The 22,275-nt window shown below is 37.3% G+C and overlaps 1 protein-coding gene across 1 annotated transcript in view; it reads left to right on the forward strand.

The window, feature by feature from the left end:
- Nucleotides 1-22,275, forward strand: part of srrm4 (serine/arginine repetitive matrix 4) — a 90,857-nt gene that overhangs the window by 22,823 nt on the left and 45,759 nt on the right. The window lies entirely within an intron of this gene.

Consider the following 22,275-nt stretch of genomic DNA (forward strand, 5'->3'; position numbering starts at 1 on the left):
AAAGTAAAAGTGAAAAAAATACATAGCACACTCATATGGCCAGTGTCCAAAAGCTTTTATTTTTATTTTTAAATAACGTTTCGTCAAAAAAGCCTTCGTCAGATCATTTTTCTTGCTTTGGACCACAGTATACAAAATGGTTGCCGGCCCAGGTCATCCAATGAGTTCAGCCCACTCTACAACAAGAAAAGCACAATTAAATATTTACATTATGTTTACTTTCTCATAAAATACACAAATAATTTTACCATATCACAAAAAGCATCTTAGGTCAAAGTCTACATTAAGTCCGTGAGGAGCAAGAGGCTTAAGTTGGTGAATCCAGAAGTGCACTCTTTTTGACAGGAGTATTTCCAGATTCTCACCTCTAGAGAGCAGTTTTACTGCTTCAATGCCAGTATATCTAAAGGTAGAGATAGGATGATTGAAATCTACAAAATGAGTGTGTCTCAAGGCTAACGTTAAGGTTAATGTTGAGGGATGATAAATATTACAACCACACCACAAACTCAAGTATTCCACGTATAAAAATAACCGTGTCATCTTTATTTGTATTAATTTCAATGTTAATAGGTTGTTTATTTTACGTTTTATGATTTTAATAAATGTGACTGTCTGACCAAGGGATGGGCATGATTAGTCGATTAATCGATAATTGATCATTAAGAATTTCATCAATTACGTTCATTTTAATCTACAAACAGAATGTAGGTTGCTGTGCGTAGCGTGACCAAACAGGGGTCCGTACATGTAGCTCTCTGCACTCAGAAGGAGAGAGCAGACGCAAACAGACGGTCAGTCTGCAACGTGCCGAAGCACAAATGTGTATTTAATGATGACTTGTACACCTCCCGTACCGTGTCCTGGTTTTGACAAACGCAAATATGGTCACACTAACCTGTATTCCACTGAGTCGTGTTGCATCAGCGCACAAGAGCTGTTTTTTTTCTTCCCTTAGTTTATGCAAATTAGCCATGTGGTTTTAAGTTTCATTTCTGTGAGAGTTGCATAAAGCTGCATTAAACACATTATAATGTCAAAAGGGCTGATATGGCTCTAGAGTGGTTTATATGTGGTTTATATGTTGAAAAGTTGAATTTATTTATGCAGATTAGTAGTGAATATAGTAATAATGATGATAAATTTTAATATAAAAACATTAATGATTAATCGATAATCGATTGTTAATTCTCCCGATGATCGATTAAGAAAATTTTATCGAATGCCCATCCCTAGTCTGACCTGTAAATTATCAAGTGGCAACCTGCCTGCTTTATCCATTGAGATGCAGTTTAATGCCACACAGTGAAACATTCCAGGAGGAGACAAGCAGGTGGCACTCCTTCCACCACAAAAATTACGAAGGGCATCATAAAAAAAAAAAAAAAAAAAAGAAGGTGGCATAACGTCCATCACAGAAAAGAAAGAGAAATGTGTTATTATGTGTTATTAAAAAATATAGCTGCAGTGTTTAATGTAGTGGCAAATTGAGCGCACTCACCTTTTACCAACTGCACTAGCGTTTGCTCATTACTCAATAACTTAAATATTCACTGATCAATAATGAATCCACTTAGCAGCTTTGTTCTGTACTTGTGAACAGAAATGATTCCCAGAGGACAGCTTCCCTTATTACTCCACTTCTTTAAAAAGCAATAACGCATTTTTATAGCCTTTTAGCAGTGAACGCCCTATTTTATCTGAGACTTGTCAGGGGCTCTGATCAATACTCACTTTTAACACACTCTCAGCACATTACAGTGTCATTACTGTGGTTATCTCCACTCAGGGGACAAGGCACAGCCACATGCACACACTTTAGTCTGCTTTGTACAAGAGTGTAACTTCAAAAGCTCAGACTTGTTAACAGAGGTGGGTGGAGTAGACAAAATATGCCATTACTACAAAATGATATTACTGAAGATAAAGTACAAAACAGTGATAAAAGAAATCACTCAAGTAAGAGGAAACTACTACTCGAGTAAAAGTAACTATCTGGACGCAACATCTGAAGTAATGTTATTGTATGAAAGATAATATGTTTCGCTAGATTTTGAATTTTAAACCTGTTGAATTTCTCACTTTGAATTTTTTAACTCTGAAAAAAACATGTTTTTGTTTTTTGTTTTAATTATTTTTATTCTTAACGGCAGTTGATAAACTTTTCAGTATATGTTTTCACAGTGTTTAGAATAAAAAAAAATAAAAAAAATCACCTTGTAAATATTCAGCACAAATATATTCAAGACTTCAAATTCAAAATTCTGATTTGCAGTGAAAATTTTTTGAAAAGACGCCAAGGCAGAAGCGATCAATCCACAGTGATCCAGTCTAATTTTGTAACAAGCAGGAAATGGGACAGTGAAGCGATTTGATTGGTCAGAATTAGCCTCATCAAAACCTCATCTCTTTTATTTCTTTAAGTGTAAACCCCGCCCACAGATGAGAACGGCCAATAGGAAACATGTGATCTATTGCTTCTGCCTTGACATCTTGGACCTTTGCTGTGAACATTTCACTGTGAATTTTACACTCAGAATTTAAACTTTTGAATTTAAGCGCTTGAAAATATATGTGGTGATAATTTAAAAAGTGAATTTTGCATTTTGAATTTGAAACATATTGAAAATGTATACTTACAATGTCAGCAACTAAAATTTAAAATCTAATGGAACAAATTATCTTCCATATTATTGGAAAAAAAATATAAAAAATCCATCCATCCATTCATTGTCTTCTGCTTATCCGGGGCCGGGTCGTGGGGGCAGCAGTCTAAGCAGGGACTCCCAGACTTCCTTCACCCCAGAGTCGAAAGGAGAAGCTCTCAATTTACCGGTCAGTCTTTGTTCCTACCCTCACCTATGGTCATGAGCTCTGAGTAATGACTGAAAGGACAAGATCACGGATACAAGCAGTTGAAATGAGTTTCCTCCGCAGGGTGGCTGGGCACTCCCTTAGAGATAGAGGAGCTCAGTTACACGGGAGGAGCTCGGAGTAGAGCCGCACATCGAGAGGAGCCAGATGAGGTAGCTTGGGCATCTGTTCCGGATGCCTCCTGGGCGCCTCCCTCGGGAGGTGTTCCGGGCATGTTCAACCGGGAGGAGGCCCCGGGGAAGACCCAGTACATGCTGGATGGACTATGTCTCTCGGCTGGCCAGGGAAAACCTTGGGGTCCCCCTGGAGGAGCTGGAGGACGTGTCTGGGGTGAAAAAAATAAAAAATAAAAAAATCATGAATTAGTAATTTTCCAAGGATAGACCACAAATTTTAGAAAAAATCTCCATAATGTGTGGGATATAGATAGATAGAGTATATAGTGTTTGTCCACTTATCCAATTCTCAACATAAACAGTGTTTAACCCACCTTGTGTGTGAATGGGTGAGTGGTTCCTTTAAAGTTCTTTGAGTGTCTTGAAGGTGGAAAAGCACTATATAAAAACGTGAACACTTACCATCCACTTGTAAGTCACAATACAGCCTTTACTCAAGAGCACTGTTATAGGCCTACTGCATAATATATGACTGAAGTAGGAGTCTGAAAACCTACCACCCAACTTTGCTCATTTAGCACAAGATGATTATAGATAGTTGCTATTCCGTTGCATGGGTGGAGGTTGTTTTATTTAATTACTTGGATCTGAAATGATTGCAATGGAAATGAGTCTTGACAGGCTGATGAGGAAAAATGTGGCTCTGGAGTCACCTTCACAGGTTCAAAGACAGAACAGGAGGAAGTGAGCCGTAATGCTGTGAGTTAACTTTCAAACTTTTCAAAACCTTTTGCTAAATCATGCTACTTAATTGTCTTGGTATTTCAGTGGCAGTGAATAGAAAGTAAAGTTTGCAGAAATGGTTAAAACAAGCTGGTTTAAAAGGAACCAGCAGTGAAGACTATTTAGCAAATTGACTCTAGCAACTTGACTTGATACTGCTGAACAATTTGGGGAAAATATCAAACTTTCTGACAAGTATTGCTATAAGATTTGCATTATTTATGTTTTAGGTTTCTGTTCAAAGCTCACATTCTAAAACACATCCAGAAGTGACAGGAAGACTTAAATGAACTGACTGACTAACACAAGAATCACATTTCAGATTGCGATTTCAGTTCAATTGCGATCAATCTTGCAGCCTTTTTATGTGGCTTGTCATAATTACAAATACTTACAGCAATCAGTAATTCCACTCAGGATGAAGTGTCTTAATTGACTAAGAAGGCATACGAAGGCTGGTGACAAGATTGTGTCATGAAGGATTTATTCACTGACTCCAGAAATCATGTTTAAAGAATTAGCTCTTTCTTGCACAAATTATGATGCCCATTACAATCAGTTAAAGGTTGAGCCATTTCAGTTGCAAGTGGCATATATGATGAGATGATAGTCATTCCTTCCCTTTCACTAGCGAACTGAGTCTAAGAAGGACTGTCGTGTTAGTCTGTAAGTTGCTTTTATTATAGGCATTAGACTCCGTGCGCAACAGCAACCAGCAACTGACTGTTAGCGTCACTACTTCCTGTCCAACTGTGTAACGTTTTTTTTTTTTACTCAGTCATGCTAAAATAAATACATATTTAAAGAGAAGGCACTGGACAGCGAGTTTTTTTTTTTTTTCTTCTGAATTAACTGTTTTAAATTAAATAGTTCAAAATTTTTAATATTCTCCTTTGAATTTACATAGATAGATAATAATTCCAAATTGAGGTTTCACGGAAAACACGTTAAATTGCCTTTATTTAATTCTGCTCAACGTCTAGGGGTCGGGAAGGGTTCTGATTGGACAGGGACATGAACATAGTTACGTATACCACAAGAAAACACACGCACTTCTCTGACTACCGGCTTCTGTGTCATCTTGGTTTGTCGTTACGCCATCGACACAAACATTCCGATGATAATAAAGCAGCAGCTCGAGAATTTTGTCATCACGCTCTACATCTGTGGGCTGAGAAGGAGAAGGGAAGAGTGTCGGAGAAGGGAGGAAGAAGACAAACTGAGTCAACGGCTGCTCTACCTCAGCCCACTCCCGCATCCCGCTCACAAATCCAAAGAGCAGTGGATGAAAGTCCGAAGCGAGGACTGTTAGAGCTCAATCGCTTCAGAAGGGAGACCCAACAAGCATGCGCATGCGGAATTATTTTTAAGAAGAATAAACATTTGCATGATCAAGGAATAAATTAATTAAGCTTTAAAATCGGAATAAACCACCCACTTACTTCAGAATTAAGTTTAATTCCAAATAATAATTTTTATTAGGAATTAAGCATTTGCATGGTCTTTTCCAAGCAGAATTAGTTTTTATTCAGAATGAAATTATTTTTATTCTGAATTAAAGCTCTCATGTAAATGTCGCAACTACTGTGTTTAGAAAAGCAGATGTTTGTGTCTCTCTAATTTTAAGGCATAATAAACATTAAAACACAAACTGAAATGTCCTAAATAAAAAAAAAAAAAAGTAAGATAGCATTTACTTTAATTAATTAAAATTTTAATAGGGTGTTTACTTTATTATTGTGTTATTTTATGATTTTAGTGATAAAAGTGTTAGCTTTGAGCATGCAGCTGTTTATAGAGTCTATTTAAGTATGTTTCTTTTTAGAATTACTTTTTTTTTGTTTTGTTTAGTTTATTTGTCACATACACAAATGCTTGTAATACAGTGTGTAGTGAAATTCTTGTGTATCATCCAGCAGCACGTGTGCATTTAAATTAGTATACAAACATGCAACTGTATTTCTTTCTTTCTTCAGTGTTGAATTACTGTAATGCCACGCCCAAGAAGTTATTACCATTAACATGTGATTGCGAGTTGCCTAAAATGCATTCATATCGGTAAAAAACATGATGTCAGTGATTTTGAGGCAAGGTTTTTTTACCCATCATAACTTGAGTGTGGTTGGCTTTGAAAGCAAATACAATGTCTGGCATATATATTAGATAACTTGTGTTGCAGAGGTGATCATGGTGCTCATAGGGATGTGAGCATTTTGCCAGAGATGCCATCAAGCCAAGTTACAGGTCAGATCTCGTGCATATTTTTCAAGATATTTTGGAGCAATAAAAACAATGCTTGACATACTGTATGTGGTACCATTTGGTGGAACATGCCTTCATCTCCAAGAAGACATGCCCATCACCAGAAAAGTTACACAGCACACCTTTAAGCTATGGTGTATATATCACAGTTTTCCAAGCTCCTTCTACTCTTTCTCAGAGGACAACTACAAGGTGAGCGGTGTCAGTGCAGAGTCCAAAAGCTGCTCCCCTCTTGTATCTCTTCTGTCTTTTCTCTAACGTGAGGGCTATTCCCAGTGACGCTCCAGTATCTGCCACACCCCTCTGTCCGTGTGACGGGGAGCAGAGCTGACAAGAGGAGTCAGGGGCCTGTGTACTGTCTCTGCAGATGAGGAGACACTTCCCATGATGCTTTGGGAAAACTCTGGATATCAGTTGTTATAACATGGTCAGTGAGAGTTCTAGATTAGATTAGATTAGTACTATTATCATCATTAAATACTGCTTTATGGCTAATGGCTGAACAAGGGTTTCATATTGATGGAAATTAGGACTGTTGCCATAGCAATTAACAATTTCAAAACTAATATCCTATTTCCTTTTGAAATGTGAAAAGGGCTCAAATTGTCGCTAATAACAAGAAGCTAAAACCCATGCATAGGCCTAATCATAAACATCAGTGACAAATGACCAGCGCCTCAGCCTATATTACCCTACATTGTATCAGTGGCATAGTGGTTTTCAGTATTATACTTTATTACACTATATTTCCTGTTGATTGATTGATTGATATTTCACTTCAGAATCTGTTATCTTGACAAGTCTAGTAACTCTTGTATTCCTTGGAGAGTGGTTGTTTTGAGTTGCTCTGGGCTAACGGCTCATCACGTTCTTTAATTAAGTGAAGCTACAGTCCAATGAACAGCTCCGAATCAGACACACAGTATGCTGAATATGCCCAGTGTTAAATATGCCCAGTGACTGTGATCAAGTACTGACAGATGCTTCCCAAACCACACATCACAGAGCCACTAGACTGAGTATGAGGGGGACTATTTACTGAGGGAAAGAGTGTGTGTTTATTTTACTATTTTAGAATGAACTGGATAAACACATACTCATATACATATACCTATACCTATATATAATGCCAGGCAGTGCTGATGTTAAGCTGTAAGCAATGAAGGAATGGCTTTCTCATAAGTGGTTTCTATAATTACTTGTAAATCATGACTAATAAAAATAACATGGTGATTTTTTCTTTGTGTGTGTATGTGTAACTTAGTGATATCAAATTATGCTTTAGGTGTAGGTAAAGAGATATAATTGATTATTTTAGGTTGTACAGGGATTAAAGAAAAATAAAGTTAATGTAATAATTAGACTTTTTAAGATGGTCTGTTTATTATGCGTACATTTTAAAATATTTAGATGGAATAAATGTAACTATATTTGCTAACTATATTATTTCAATCTTAAATGTTTGTGCATGTTTTTCTTTTTTCTTTTTTTACAACTTTATTTATCAACAGAACAAGCAACTCCAAAACAACAACAACAACAACAACAACAACAACAACAACACAGACAAGCTCACTATTGGTGCCAGATAATCATTAAAATGCACTGTAAGCATAAAATACAATAAAATAAAAAAAGAAAAATATATATATTTAAATTAAATTCACATTCTATATGATTTATATAACAGAAATGTAAATAAAATATCCAAATAATAACAACTAAAATAATAATAAAATAAAATATAACATTAAAGATAAAATAGATACAAAAAAATTAATAAAAATAAACAAAAAATAAAATAAAAATAAATAAATACATATATAAATGAATGAATAAATCAATAAATAAATAAATAAAACACACAAACACAGAATGGGGCACACACATACAACAAAGCAGAGTACAAATGTCCACAACTATATCCTATAACAACATTGCCACCTTCTTCTTCAGGGGTCCTCGGCACATTCAAATGCTCCAGAAATTGATGAATATTTTGCCGTCTCAATCACTGTTTAGACTTGGTGAATGTGGAATAATAATACTTGTAGAATCTGCATTCAAGACTTCAAACTATACCACATTATAGCAGGGGAAGCTGTGTCTGATTTTGATTTAATTCCTTTGATATCTAGTTTAACCATTTTATTCCAGTATTGAATTGTTATCTTTAAAGCTTGATAGTTTGGTCTTAAGAAATCCTTTTGTGACACTTAAAAGACATCCAACAGCTTCTGGTGAAATACAGACAGAGGAAAAATTGTGTTCACTAATTAAATGTATCAGGGTGGGATCAGGGCTATCTGGGGATATTGAATGTAATTATAAAATGTGTAATTAATGTCTTTGGCACAGTGACTTTTTTTTTCCATAATTTTGTGATAGAAATGGGTAGAACTTTTGCATCAATAGGAGAGTTGGTTATCACATTTGCGCTGATTCATTTGAAAACATGAAAGCCTCACTCAGATAGCCTTGTAATTAAATGGTTATTTTGGGGCGTTCAATTTAAACTCAGCAGTGCCCTTGTTGCCGAATGAGAGAATGAGAACTGCTTTGTCTCAGCGTTCTCTTTGACTCTGAAGACGGCTAAAGAAATAATGACGACATGTAGGGCGCAAAATCTGCTTTGATCCAGCAGTTACATTACCAACCTTTTGTCTACATCTATATTGTACTTCTACAGAAATATGAAAATCTTATAATGAAGTGGATTCTAGATGCGCATTGTACAAGTTCATTCAGTGTTTAATTGGGAAACGGAGATATTTTGCTAATGGAATTCATAACTAAATGATAATTCTGTGCATATTTCAGTGTAATGTATCTGTGAAATAGATTGTGTTCAAGTATATCCAAGGTACAACATTAAAGTTCACTATTCATTGTAAAGAAGTGGTGTAGTGGGGATTTTTTTAAGTGGAGGTATGTGATTCATGACTAAGCCAGGGGGATTAAACCAAGACCAAACCAGGACCAAACCAGAACTACACCAGGACCACACTAAGTCCAAACCAGGACCAAACCTAGAGAGAGAGAACCCAGAGCCCTTGAAGCAGGGTGTCCGCAAAGCGCGATCGGGGACGGCTGCTCCTTTCACCTGCAGTCACCCAGCGGTCTATTTGGGCGCACTCCTGGGCCCATCCCGACACTCAGTCCTGACGTAGTTCTGGTCCAGTCCTGGCCCAGACCCGGTCCAAACCTATCCCAGTGCTGTCCCAGTCCCGGTCCAGTCCCAGCCCAGTCCCGACCCAGTCTCGGGCTCCACATGTTGCAGGTCACTGTAGGACAGTACTGGAGATAACATGAGCCTATGCAGGTTTTTTCACCATTGCCAATAGTTCCGGTTTGCCTTTTTTTTATTTTTTTTTTTATATCTCACATACAGCGTACCCCCGTGTACCACGCCCACTACACCCCTGGAGAGCTCATCCTAACATTTTGAATTTCAAATATTCATAATGTGAACATGTTTTTATTGTGCAGTAGTTAAAATTTCCATATATTTTCCCAGTAATTCATGGATGATAATTAATGGTGAACTGTGTAGCTTTTCTGGTGAGTGGTTCATGTTCTGCTTGTCTCCATGGAGATATCATTGCTTTGCCTTAGATGTTCAAAAGTATGACATAAACTGTATCTAGCATTTATATGCATGTATTTAAAATCCCATGAAAAACCTGCATTGTGTGAGGGGAGTTGCCCCTCACTTTGCCTGGTGGATGGATTTTAATGATTTAAAATATTAAGCCTATCCTCCAAACAATATTACGCAGTGCAGCTTAGATACATAATTACTCATGACTATTTCATCCTTGATTTTATTTTAAATCTTCATATGAAAAAGTGACTTTTTAAACGTTATCGCTTATTAAATGTCACTGGAGCTGGAGGAGTTTTCCAAAATAGAAGGTTAGCTTTGTTTGTGATGAATTGCCCAAACAAATATGTTCTGACCGTGGCCATAATCCCCATTTTTATGGCTGGAGGGCATTTATTTCTTACTTTCAGATATCTGCCTCAGAGTCCAGACGAGAAATAGCTTTTGTGTTTTAATCCACTTATCGGTGCAGGGTTTTGTGCACACTTTCCTTGTTATTTATCCTGATGAAAAACACTTTTGAAATGCTGCTCTCTACAGCAGCATGTGTCGTGTGTGTGCATGTTGATAAGCTTTATGTAAACCTGCATAATGACTGTCCCTGGTTTTGGTTATTGCTGCAGTGGCAGGTTTGGAGCTCTGGGGCGTGTTGACTTTTCACTCTTAAGAAAAGCTTTGAGTGACATATTTACTCCTCCAGTCTCATCCAAAGTCTGCATCTGTCCTCAACATCTCATCCTGTTCAGAAGGAGCCAGAGAGGCAGGAGTTTAGCAGCTAATATGAGTTTGAAAAGGACGTCTGTAAATTTGACAGTGATACTTTGTAATGATGAGTCTTTTCTAATATCTACAGGCATGAAGGTGATGCAATTATGTATTTAGTTAACCTTCCATACATGTTTATATCCATATGTGTCCAGTGAGTGTCTTAAAGGTCCTATAGGAGTGTTTGCAAAAAAAAAAACAAATATATTCAGTCCACCTTGAAGATTGTTTTTATTGCTAAGAGAAGATGGTAACAAGTAATTTTTATAGCTCAAAAATACCTTGAAAAACATGTATTCTGTCTCTGTATGGGGGTCGCCTTTCTTCAGATTTTACTTAAAACTTGGCTACCTGGTGCCACCTGCTTGTAAAAAAAGATAAGTTTAATGCCATATTGTGGAAAATGCCATGAAAAGCAATACAATCTCCAAGGTATTGAAGAGTATTATCACTCAGGCTTAAGAACTGTATAGATATTAGCTCGGATAGTTATATTCGCCTTGGAGTGCCAGTCAGGACACAGGAGACAGGCTGCAGTTGGTAAATTTAAGTTTATTTAAATTTAAATTTAATGAAGCTCAGGCATCATCACAGAACATTATTGTTGTATGGTCTATAAAGAAAAAGAATAAACAAATTAAGTTACTGTACTACAATGATAAAGTAAAAGGTGTACTGCTAAGCATATAACAAACATAAATAGTAAACATGGACAGACTAAATAAGAAGCACAAAATAAAGGTGTCTGCACGCCCGAGCCTTGTGAACTAATTAAGACAGCGGTGCCGCGTGCTCTGAACTAAAGCATGCATTAACTCACAGCACCTCTAGTGGGCGCTCCTTACAAATCTACTGTCTTTCTAACACCAAGGAGACAAGCAGGGTAGGGAGACAAAAGTTACATAGTGCACCTTTAACATAGTCAGTCCATCATATTAACAACCCTGCACCCCCACCATATTTCTCTGCTCACTCCTCAGAACAACTAGCGGTATCAGTCAGGTGACATGCCCTGCACCTGTCAGAACTTGACAGGGTACGTGCCTCACTCGCGTCACTGGAGATTTCTTATAATAAATATCTTATTTTCTTATTTTCCAATATTTCGTCTGCATTCACTGAGATATGAAAAATGCCATTTCAATCACAATGTCTGTTTACCTGTCTTATGAGCAGGTACGCCCTTGATGGAGCTCTGGAGTACATCTGAAAACAATATGAGGATCAGAGAGGGCTTGATTGAATCTGTGTTCACCTTGAGATTTAATACATCAGATATACTGTACCATATATATGCTGTGGTCTCATTGGAGGAAGCAGAGATTAAATTTAAAATATATAGACAAAAAATAACCTTGAAGCAGGTGGGAAGTCTCTGTATTTCTACTTAAAGGTGCATTGTGTCCTGTACTCAAAAACTTCTGGTCTGAGATTTTTCATTTATACAGTACCATATACAAGAAAATGATACTGCCTGATGTTCTGACTGTGGTGCTTGGGTATTTGGATCAAACATCGACACACTCCCAAGCAATTCAGCAAACCATTATGTTTGGCATGATTATTGCAAAGAGGACTATTCTGAGGGAATGGAAGACCACAACACGTCCCTGTTTTCATAAATGGTTAAATGATATGATATGATCTTGTTTGTATCTTGAAGAGATTCGGTACAATCTGTCAGACTAGTGAGATAAATTTAAGAACATTTGGGGACCTTTTATAGATCATATTAAACTCGACTCTCCACTTGTCAAATTTCAAAGGACTGATTTCTCTTTTTAATTCTCTAGACATTACAGTCTTTTTTTTTTTTTTTTTTAATGTGTACTTTTTGTTTGTTTGTTTTCTTTTTTACTTCAATTGAAAAAAAATGGAAACTAAAGAAACATTATATTGAAAAAATAAATAAACACATTAAAAAAGAAAAAAAACTTTTTGGTGGAGGGCCCGTCAAAAGTTTTTCTCCATCGAGATGTTATTGCTTTGTTTGGAATGTTTCACAATATGGTTTTAAATCTTTCTATCTTTACGGAGACCGAACCAGACCAAGTTGCAGGTCAAATCTGTGGAGAGGCGAACCCACTCACAATCAGAATGCATGTTTTTCTAGGTATGTTTGAGCTTTAAAACCACCTGTAATTGAGTAAATGTAAGGTAGAGTGGTTTAATGTCATACTGTGGAACATTCCAGAGCAATGACATATTAATTGAAACAAGCGGGTGAAGGACCCTCCACCAGAAAAGTTACACAATCCACCTTTAAGTTCATCCAGTAATAATTTTAAAACAAATTGTGCCCTCAAAAACACTGAATCCCACAATGACTCTGACCGTAATGAGGATTATGAATTATTAAGTATTTCAAAACATTCTTTAACCAAGCTTGTCTTTGATATACGGCTTTTTGTTGCTTTTTAATTAACTGCTACTATTTCGTTGTTTCTGTTCATCATAGCAGGGATTCAGCGCTCAAGTATTTTTCAATTAAAGCACAAAATAAAAGAAGTGATGTTTTCTAAAATCCTTCAAACACAGAAATTGTAATAATGTCAGTTTAGCTCTTAAAAGATGACACTTATGATCCAAAGATAGTCAAGGTCTGTTAATTAAACATTTATGGAACAAATATGTGTCTTGTAATATACTTGATTAATATTAAACCAAAGACTAAGCAAAGCATGCTCCAAGACTAAATTAAAGGTGTGCTAAGTAACTTTTTCTCACATCACATGTCATTGCTTTACCTGAAATGTTCCATAGTACAACATTAAACTTATCTATCTAGTATTTATTGAAATACAGGTGTTTTTATATTATGGAAAAAGGAATGCCTTGAAGAGCATACAGTCTTTCTTGGTGCCTCCTGAAAACCTGAAGATAATGGGCTTTCCAATACTGAGAAGAGACTTGCATCTCCACAGATCTAACCTGTAACTTGGCATGGTGGTTGTCTCCATGGAGATAGATGCCATACTGTGGAAAATTCCTGGCAAAGCAATAACATATTGGAGAAAAACAGGTGCACCTTCATTCATTCAGTCTTCAATAACAAACAATAACAATAGCTACTTCTGTATTGATGTGATGCTAACTTTAGGCACTGCTCTGTCTAAAGATCTGTGGCTCAAGACTTTAATCTGAACTTTGTTTTAACCCAATCAACACAAGCTGAATCAAACACCTAAACAGAACCACGAACACTTGCATTCATCACAGGCTCCTGAAAATGTGTTTAAATCTACTTTTGTTTGCTTCTTCTTGAGTTTTCAGACAATCTTAAAACAGTGTTTGCCAATGTGTGCTTTGTGTTACCATGGCAACTGCTAAACATTCCAACAATAGAGATACATGTAGAATATCCGCAGTCGTGGTGAGTCTTGGCTATCATTCTGCCCCAACAACCTCTGCGATGACCAATCTTTCACAGTAACGGATTATCCCAGGAAATGTCTTGCCCAAAGACACAATATCAGTATGCAAATGCAGGAAACGGAGGATAGAACTGCCAACTGTCAGCGATATGTCAACTGAACGACTTTCATCCCAGTATAGTTTAGAGCACTTGGCGACCTGCCCCCCCGACACATCATTGTAATAAGTGAGTTGCCCTTGAGCCCCGGCCATATAACCATACACAACTTCTCACCGGCAAATTGAAGGAAGCTCCTCTCCATAAAGCGCTAATGGAGTCAGTGTGAGGGGCTCTAAATAACATGGGCGTGAGGGGAGGGCAAGGGGAGGACCACTGGAACTCATTTATTATGTGACTTTGTCGAAGGTGTGCACAAGAGGCTAAGGTCAGCGCCGCATTGATCTAAGGTGCAGCCCGCAGGGAGATGCTAATTATGTGGGGCTGGCTACATGCACTCTGGTCACACACAGGAGCAAAATAAAAGTTATACAAAAGATTGGCCGTGACTTTTTTCGAGTCAGGTCAAAGCTAAAGAATTTTTTAAGTTGCACTACGTAATACGTAGTACGGCTGCAGCCCCCGCGACCCGGCCCCGGATAAGCGGACGAAAATGGTTGCATGGATGGACTACGTAACATTTCTGGAAAGGCATCACCACCTAGTCTCTGTGGATATATTATTGGTTTGCCTGAACTGTTTAACAATATGGCATTAACCCTTCCAGACCAGTGGTATTGTATACGATACTGGCAGACATGTTTTACATAACTGCGCATAACTTTTCAACCATAAAAGATAGAAACATACGCTTTTTCTTTGAAAAGCTGACAGTTTATGAGGATATACATCACACATACGCTGCATGATGACTTTAGGAAAATGAGTGTCCAGTAGGAACGTTGCACTCCCTCCATTTTAATTGGCTCACACTTTGCCAAAGAGTGTAGTGAGTCAAAATGATTTGGGCCTCTGAACGTCTGTGTTCATTACAATTGAAAAATCTGGTCTAAGTGCAGTTATTTCTGAAATAAATGGCAAATTATGCATCATGGTTTGTGTAATTGCGCATCCCTTGCTATTTTTATTTGAAAGGTTTATTTCACTCAAAATGTACAAATACAAATGTAATAAACACCATGGAAATGCAGGAAGTGATGAGGCTCTGTGCCCTGGACCTGACACGAGCTGTTGCCATGACTGGCATCAGGAGAGTAATTGGGAGATTGCACTTTTTTTTGTTGTTGTTGTTTTTGAGGGCAATAAGGATATTTGTAGTTTACTTGCAGACTTGATATTTTGCACTGTTGTAGCTAAGACGCACAATTAAGCATTTTTTATGTCCAAAAAGTTGTTTATACATGTTTGCTGTGTGTTTTGTATGAAAGAGTGTGAATTTTATTTTCATGTATTTCTGGTTATATTTATATTACAGCCATATGACACAACTACAGCGTGCAGATTGTGAAATAACAATTATATATAACACTTCATTAGGAGGTAAAAGGGGAAGTTTTAATAGCAAAATTAAGAATAAAAATCCAGGCGAGGACAAATATACTAAAATTGTCTTTAGGTCTAGATGGGTTAAACTTATCACAGTCAGTAAAACAGTCTAGGTAAAGTGACCTTGAAGGAGAAGCATTTGATGGACCCTCCTGAAGAAAAGTAACATAGTGTATGTTTCCTGACCATGGACTCTCTCCATTTATCCAGGCTTGGGACACAAAGAGTAAATAATATGCTTTTATTGATCTAATATCAAATAAATTAATAGCTATACAGAAAATACCCCCCTGATGCTTTTAACAGACAACTGAAATGGTAAATACTGATTGAAAAAAAAAAAAAAAAAATCAAATGTGGTTGATTTTTATTAATATTTATATTTGAATGAACTGGTGTTTTTTTTATTTCAATGCGATAGACTATAGATTTCTTTTTGTAACATGATTGCTATCAAAGGCCTCTACTTTAGCTTCAATAGTTTAATAGTCTCACTCCTTTTTACCTAAGTGAGAATGATTCAAGTTTAAATATAGTAAGCTTGGTGCTAATGACTAATACTAACATGCGTTTTAGGGACTTGACTCCAATTACTAGCTAAGATAATTTATGGGCTGTGTCGCAAACGTCCCAATTAACAAAAACAACAAACAGGTTGTAAAAGTTCCATCTGGTATCTGCTTCTGTCTGCACTGATTTGGAAAATAAATTAACCAAGCAATACTCATTTAGATTACAATGCGTCTGAAGGAATGTAGTTAAGCAGCAATATGCACTAAACTCAGTTCATCTTATTTTACAACTCAACAGAAATATAAAAACAAGGAACTTAAATATATTTATATAAGTCCTTGTATAAATAGTTTGAGAAGTTGTGACTAGTATTTCAGAGAGAGAGTGAGTGAGACAGAGAGAGAGAGAGACAGGGAGAGAGAGAGAGAGACAGAGACAATAAACAGTGAGAGAGACAGAGAGATAGACAGTAAGAGAAAGAGACACACACACACACAGAGGGAGAAAGAGAGAGAGACAGATAGAGATAGATAGAGACAGACAGCGAGACACAGAGAGAGGATAGACAGTGAGAAAGACAGATAGAGAGAGAGAGAGAGACAGACTGAGAGAGACACACACAGAAAGAGAGAAAGACAGATAGACAGTGAGAGAGAGAGATAAAGAGGGAGGCCGAGAGATAGAGATAGAGACAGAGACAGAGAGAGAGAGAGAGAGACAGACAGACAGACAGACAGACAGAGAGAGAGAGATAGCTAGATAGAGAGAGAGAGATAAAGAGGGAGAAAGAGAGAGAGACAGAGAGAGAGAGAGAGAGACAGAGAGAGATAGAGAGAGAGACAGATAGATAGAGAGAGAGATAAACAGGGAGAAAGAGAGAGAGATAGAGAGAGACAGACAGACAGACAGAGAGAGAGAGAGAGATAAAGAAGGAGAAGAGAGAGAGAGAGAGAGAGATAAAGAAGGGAGAAAAGAGAGAGAGAGAGAGTGAGAGAGCGGTGTAAAAATGAGGTGGGGGTCTATGGGGGCTCTGATTGCTAGTTGTCACGTTCAGGCTCAGTTCTGTTTTAAGATGATAATTTTCTATACGACGTCTGTGTAAGTAGCTAATGTGTGTTATTTCTGAATGAGCGTTGTTCACTGTTTAAAGTCTGCAGGATGAAAAAATGCACTATTGTAGTAAGGTGTTACACACAAAATACAGAAATGCGTCTACAGCGCAGAGTCAACACAGACGTAAATGTGACTTCTAGTACAATATAACAAGAAAAAATTAAGACAAGATCCACCAGATCATAAAGTTGATTATAAAGTGGAAAACAGCGATAGCGACGGAATTTCGGAGAGTGAAACTTACAAAGGTGAGAATGCCGCTGATGCGTCTGTATGGAGTCCTGCAATATCTGAACAAACTATCAGGGACTTTATATTCAATTATGAACCAAACTTGCCCCGAAATCTGGATGTTGCTCAGGCGAGTCCTTTGAAATATTTCAGTCTTTTTTTCCAAGATGCGATGTTTGACAGAATTGCTACAGAAACAAACGCTTATGTCGAGCTCTGCACAAGAGAAAGTAACCAAGATGACAAATACTGAACACCTACTAACAGGGAAGAGTTTTATTATTATATTATTATTATTATATTATAATAAGCTAAATTAGTTCAATAAGCTAAATGAGTTGAATCACATTTAAACATCCATAAATGAAGAGTTCAGAGTCTAAGGCTTCCAGAGACACCAAATATGTCTGTGTTTCAATTAAGTTCATGAGTGTGAAAATCATTTATAATCAGTTGTGGAAGTCAGTTTTCTTTTATGCAGTTATGCTCTATGGGCAGCCCTAGTCATATATGTGTGGGTTGTTCCTAGTCGGCGTCCAAGGGGGAAAGAGTTAAAGGTTGTTACTGTACACAATGAAATAAAAATAATAGGCTTCAAGTGAGGATACGTTGCAGTGCATTTGACCCATCCACTCATTTATTTCATCGGGACAGCCTGTAGGAGAAGTGGGCTGTCACAGTGCAGCACCTCCAAATCCTGAGCCAGGCTAAATATCTCGGCTGGACTATGGGAATTCTGCATGCTTTTGGTAGATTGGGAAAACAAAAGACACGTTAAGAACACTCAAACAATCATCAGCAATACAGTTATATGAATAATAGATAAATTACAAATGCTTTCACAGTTTCATGTTTCAGAGAATGAATAGTACATTTCATATCAAGTACAGCACTGTGAAAGTACATTTAGCAGTTATGTTTGACTGTAAAAGTCTGTATATGTCTGTATATGACACCCTAGGCTTCAGTAACAGCCTGACACCAGCTGTAGGCGTATAGGTCCCGTAACTGCTGCACATCCTGTGTTATGCTTTCACAAATACACCCTGCTCCCCTTGACTTCCATGAGGAGAGATGGGAATAGACAGAGACAGAAGGTTAAGGCTGTGCTCAACAAGCCCCCAGGTCTGATAGAAGGAAATCGAGGGACTGGTTGGCTGGAGACGGGCGGAGATAGCATCTACAAAGCCACATTTAAGGCATCAGTGGGTTTACAGAGAGCTGAGAGGATGCTGAGACTCCATCTGTCTGGGCGCAGTACCTGGTGGGTGCTTAGAGCTCAGTGCCAAAAGCAGCAGTGAGAGGCCCAATGCATGCTGGGTAAACTAATGAGCACAGGTGAGGGAGCAGGGGCAGGTGTGACGCAAGAGAGAGGAGATGTGACCGAACGCTGCGCTCAGTTTACAGGGCTATTTTTAGATGTTGTTTAGTTACTTTTATCCATGTGCATTGTCTTTGAAATTGTGGTAATTTTTCACACTGAGTTAGAGCATTTTTCTCCCTTGCATTCCTGGTTTAAAAATATACACTGGCAAATCCTTGTTTATTGTTTATTGTGGATACCCATTAGCATTGTGCAGCTGTCACTGGTCTTCCTGGGGCCTATTAAACATTTGACTATGAATTTTGTCTGGTGGTTATATAAAATATTTCTATTTCAATTTATTTACTTTGGAAGCAAAAACACCAACAAAAGCCCTTCATTTCTTATGTTATATACAGTAGATCATCCATATTGACAAAAGGCACTAAAGCCTATCGCCCCCTGCTGGAGATGATGGAAAACAGATCATGCTAAAACTGCAAAATAGCAACACAGCAATTTGCACAAAGATCCTGACATAAAACTCTTTATAAGAACTTTAGGTTAGGTTTAGGTTAACTTATTTGCCATTTGTTGTTTCAATCTGCTCAAAGTGCACCATGAGACAGTAAAACCAACTGCATGAACAAACAAGAGACAGTGACTACAGATGACATATGACACTGTGAAATAAACAAAGATTACAGAGCTAAACATATTAAGGTGCTACATCAAAGTTCAAAGTGCATTGTTCAAGATAATAACAGGTTGTGGGAAGAAGCTGTTTGCATTGTGAGAAGCGATATCTTCGTTTTATATGTTTATAGTGACCAGTCACTTGGTTGTTTTTTTATGATGCATAATTAGATGGACAGAATCTCATTTTATTTACCAAATATCTGGATGTCCATGTTTGCCTTCTGAATGTGTCCCCCTTATGGCCCCTACACAGCCACTCTCCTTGTCTGTATGAAATAAAGAGAGGGGGAAACATTCTCCACTCTGGTGTTGACATTGATTATCTAATCAGGGAAGGGGTACTGTGAAATAGTGTCATCAGCAGGATGTTCTGAATTATTCATACTAGTGTTTAGCATACATCAGTGCCACACTTCACAATGAAGTTGTAGGAAAAGTACAACACACTGAGGGCTGTTAGTCCATAGTGTCATAGCAGCTAATTAGGAACATGTCCAAAATATGAAAGGCTTCCTTTTTGGATGAGTCATATGTCCAGTGTTTAGATCAAGACTCACCCATTTCTCTGTCTCTGGGCCCCAGACTCTGAAACAAACTGGCCCTTGATATGCAAACCATTGCAGAGTTTACAGACTCATCTTTTCAGACTCGGGAATGCAAAGGCACTTTGAAGAATTTGTTTTATTTCATTGTTTAATCTTTTGCATGGTTTTATATTGTGTGTTATAAAGGGCTCTATAAATAAAAGACAGTCTGATTGGTAAGTAATGAAATAATGGAGACATATTTCTGTCCACTCTTAGCTTACTTTGTGTGTAGGTGTTGACTCGATTTTGTAGATCAAAAATGTCTAGCCTTCAGAATTACTTTATAGGAGACCTTGTATGCAAAATCGACTTTTTAAAGCTTTTAACAGTTGTTTTCCCTTTTCATCTGATGTTGTATTTTGAGTGATTCATCCATGTTTGAGTAATATTTTTTCTCCTGCATTCAAGGCATCATTGCTCTGATCTACCCCTGCTCTCTTTGCTCTCAGTACCGTTGTTTTAGATCAATACTATGATTTAAAACTTCAAAAATATAATATAACGATCCATGTGTGTCATAGATAAAGGTGTCTTCTTTAATATTCTGTCAGTGAATTAAAAAGACAGTTGCATGTCTGCCTTTTTGCCTTATTTGCTCAAATCATGGGAATCTTTAACTCATATTATAATGCTGTTGCCTCCTCAAAAACATACCTGGAGTTGTGTTTTGCTTCATTCACACATGCTTTGTGATATCAAGTGATGGTAATTTCCAAGTTAACAGCCACCTTTTACCTTTAGACCAGTAGATTGACAATTCCAGTGCTGAAATCATCCAAATGATTATATTGAGGGTGTATTGAGTTTACAAACACTTAAAAACACTTTGCATTTGAGAGAAAAACTATATAACATATGCAGGATTTGTGTGTTAAACATGTGATTGAAGCAAAACATAACTCCAGATATGTTTGTGATGAGAAAACAATTATAATTATAACACAGATCAGCCCTATTATAACAAACTTAGAATTTATATCATGCAGTATTTTTCTCTCTTTACATGTACATTTCCTAAGTGGAGTTGTGTGAAAATATAAAAACATCTACAGACTTGGTTTGGTTGGTGTGTAGTATGAGCAGCTAATTACAGCACGTCAAAGGTACCAGGATCCTCCCCTGACACTCTCCTTCACTGAGGTGTCTATCGGCCCATTGGATCTGCTTGGACCTGTCACGACTACAGCTACAGCCCTGATATGTTTACTGACACAAATTAGTGCACAGGGATCCCCGCTCATTACAGGAAAGGGTCATATACTGAAACATCGTAAGAGCAGACTCCCCCATTCTGACAAGTGCGAGGAAAAACACAGGAGTTAGATGGAAGAGGCTACAAGCTAACACAATATTCGATAATTGGAGGCAGGAGTGGGGAAAGCCAACACAGATGGACTTTAATGTGGGAAGCTATGGCTGATGGACTGTCAAAGCACTCTTCAAATTAGCTGTGGAGTCATGAAAAGAAGAGTTGTTTGTTCAGTAAATAGATTTGTTTTAATTGGCTGTTTTGAAGTTTTCACAAATAATTCTGAAGGAGTCATTTGAATCCAGTTGGGAGAAAGTTGTGACTGTAAATTGTAAATAAAGACACAATACTAGTATAATGATGCGTGACTAATTTTATCAACAGTTGAAGTAGCGGCCTAAAGTGTGGAGACAGGTTTTCAGTGACAGCAATCAACTGTAATGGTGTCCGCAAGTTGCCTCATCTCAAAAATTTTTGAAAGGAGCAAAAATGCAAGAAAATCTGTTAGCTAGACACTTAAAAATAAAAGAAATTGCATGTTTTAAGGTAATTAGTGATAAAAATAGCTGATCTTCAATGAATGCTAGATAGAAAAGCTTGAGACAGACTGTAGAACATTCCAGGCAAAGCAATGAGATTTCCATTGTGGAGGTCCATCTAACTTGCAACTTTAAAGCTCCACCATGTAACTTTTAGCCAAAAAATACACAAAAATAAAAGCATGTGTTTTTCATTTTGGATGTTTTTATTGCACTGAAAAACATTGTCCTTACCATGAGCACCTGTTTCTTGGAAATGTTGTTCTTGTTATTATCTTCCACATGTGGCATAAAACTTCTGTCTCCACGGAGAATGTTCTGAAGTGTGGTTTTAACTTTCTATTTCCATACAGCAGGTGACATGCCACTTCCAGAATGTTATCCTCTGTTACTTTAACACTTAAAGGATGAATGAGAACTTTGCTCATCACTTTCTTGAAACGGGTGCATTGAAGGAGAGGGAGCAGCCCAAGAACATTTTTCTCATCCTGTAAGACAGTGTGTCTTACTTGCAAATTGTGAATTTTATTAGAACATCAACAACGTTTTGGCAGTAGGCCTTCATGTGCAGGATTTTATTCAGTTAATGCTTTTATTTTTTTAAGTGTGTCGCAATGTATATTTCTTGAACTTACACTGCAAAAAAATTATATCTGAGGTCCAGTTATTCATATTAAGAAAATTAAATTTGATTTGAGTAGATCTGCCAATGGAATAAG

The sequence above is a fragment of the Boleophthalmus pectinirostris genome, unplaced genomic scaffold (assembly GCF_026225935.1).
Source record: "Boleophthalmus pectinirostris isolate CB_2022bp ecotype Guang Dong unplaced genomic scaffold, ASM2622593v1 HiC_scaffold_4, whole genome shotgun sequence".
In the NCBI taxonomy this organism is placed as follows: domain Eukaryota; kingdom Metazoa; phylum Chordata; class Actinopteri; order Gobiiformes; family Gobiidae; genus Boleophthalmus; species Boleophthalmus pectinirostris.